The sequence below is a fragment of the Nanorana parkeri genome, unplaced genomic scaffold (genome assembly GCF_000935625.1).
Source record: "Nanorana parkeri isolate BGI_ZX_2015 unplaced genomic scaffold, ASM93562v1 scaffold1388, whole genome shotgun sequence".
Classification (NCBI taxonomy): Eukaryota; Metazoa; Chordata; class Amphibia; order Anura; family Dicroglossidae; genus Nanorana; species Nanorana parkeri.
Window position 1 is genome coordinate 218,524 of NW_017307656.1, and position 2,548 is coordinate 221,071.

Below are 2,548 nucleotides of genomic sequence, written 5' to 3' on the forward strand. Positions count from 1 at the left end.
CGACACCTCCAGGAGACGTCACATGACCCGCCATCATCGTCATCCATTTACAGGAAATGAAAAAGATCCAAAAACTCCCCAAAAATAGAAAATGTTTTATCTAAAATATCCGCAAATATCTCCATCAGGAAAATCCCCCCCGACCTGAACTAATGCGCGGTGATGGGTTGCTATGGGTTACCAAACATGGATACATTGTTGTGTCACAAGTACAATGTTACCAAACAGACATCAGAAATCTGCTCATGTGACCAACCTGCTGCCTGACCCATCAACATGTATGACCTGCTCGGCCAATCTGACATCTTTATGTCTATGGAGGGGGGAGGGGCCGGTCTATGGGAGGAAGAGGTCGGATGGAGCTGAAAGCAAAACCGGCCAACATGGTGACTTCTATCTCATGTCTAATGTACCTCCAGATCTGATAGTGACCCCGACCGTCTGCTGCTCCTCTGTGTGGCCTGATCGCTGGTCGGCTGTAGTCCTTCCTCCTTATCGGGGCCACAAGATGGAGAGAAATGTGAAGTCATCCGGGAGGTTTTCTTGTATTCGGGATTCCCTCCTGTCCGGTAGATTTGCTCTCTGCACGTTGCAGGTGATTGAGGTTCCTTCCGGTGAGCTGAACACAATGATCGCACCTGAGTCGGAGCCGACCGGAGCTGTCCGTGTGCTGAAGAGGATTTCCTCCGTGACATCGGACACTTTGTACAAACCGGTCATCACAGAACCCCGAAAAGTTCCAAACACATTGCAGGTGATGATCCGGAATGTGAGGGTGGAAGTGACGAGGGGAATCGGTCGGACAGATCGCACTGATGAGCCGATATTATCGCAGCTGTAAGATTTCTGATTTGATATAAAACAGCTGAAAGTCATCAGACGGGACTCCAGGTTCCATGCAGCAGATGGGATCTGTAGTTTGCTCTGATAATAAACAATTGCTATTCATTCAATTCAGTTTTCTTCTCTTCTTATTCCTCTGATCTCGTGCAGCCTCTTTACAGCCACTTCCTGTTTACATGACTCCAGTGACCGACATTTCTCAGGGAGGGGTTCCTGGTGGTGACAACAGCGGGTCATGTGTGTGTCATGTGTTGTCACTGTGAGAGGAATTCACCAAAATCAGCTTCTCTGTCTCCTTGCCAAATCGTAATTGAAGAGAGAAGCTGATTGGTTGCTATGGGTTACCCCATGTTGCTGTGTGTACCCCCCCATGTTGCTGTGTGTACTGCCCTCCCATGTTGCTGTGTGTACCCCCCCATGTAGCTGTGTGTACTGCCCCCCCATGTTGCTGTGTGTACTGCCCCCCCATGTTGCTGTGTTTACTGCCCCCCCCCATGTTGCTGTGTGTACTGCCCCCCCATGTAGCTGTGTGTACTGCCCCCCCATGTTGCTGTGTGTCCAGCTCGGGCCGCATCACCTCCATGTATACCCCTGAGATGTATGTCCCGCATTGTAGAGATTCCATGTTACATTGTCGGGTGCGCTGCAATGTCATTATTTCTGAATGCCCCCCCCCCAACACGTGTGTTACATGACACCGCCATGTATGATCATTTATAACCGTGCTCTGTGTGTCATGTACTATACATGTGATAGGCTGCCCCTCCGAAACGCACCCTGTGATGTCACATGAGCCCCGGGGCCCCTTGTACATGAGCATTGTCATACGTGTTATCACATGCTGAGTGCGCACATGCGTAGATAAAGGAAGGTGTCTGCACACTGCAATGTATGTACTGAAGATCACGCGTGTTTCCTTGGTGTGTGCTGGAAATACATGCGGTAGACATGTTGTGTTCAGCCCATTCATGTACAATACACGGAGTGTCCATGGAAAGGGAATGAGCAGACTACCGGCCGTCATGTATGATGGAGGAGGAGCCCACAATGGCCGGCTCAGTTGTTGGGATCAATGTTCTCCTGAGTCCGGCATCCCCGGCATGTATACGGAGGTCACACAGGGACTGTCTGCAGTGCATGGCACATACTGTACATTGTGCTCTGTGCAGGTCTGAGTAGTGTCGCCGTATCACAACACGCTACCATGTAAATATCACACGCATGTTGTAATGTGGAGATGGGCGGGGCCAGCACAGAGGCCGATGTATGTTCTCCTTCTATAGGCAGAATGTATGTTCCCCCCCCCCGCGCGGTCCTCCGTGTGTTGGTGTGATGACACGCTGACAGGATCTGCCTACTATGTGCCCCCCGTCCTCTGGCTTCAGCAGAAATCCTCATCCACCCCAATGGTTCTGTAATATTGGGGGGACATATGAATGGTCATATCTACATCACAGGACACCGCTGCCAAAAACATGTAAAGGTGGGGGAGGGGTCCTGACTGAATACCGTGTGTAACATACATGTCTGGAATCCCCACCCATTATAACACGCCCCCCCCCACCCATTGTAACACGACCCCCATTATAACAGAACACGTGTGAGGGAATACCGCTCTGCGGATGATTAGTGGGGTCACTCTACAGATTCCTGTCATTCACCCGCGGAGAATGTGTGTGTGTGTATAAAAAGGAAGCGACACCCC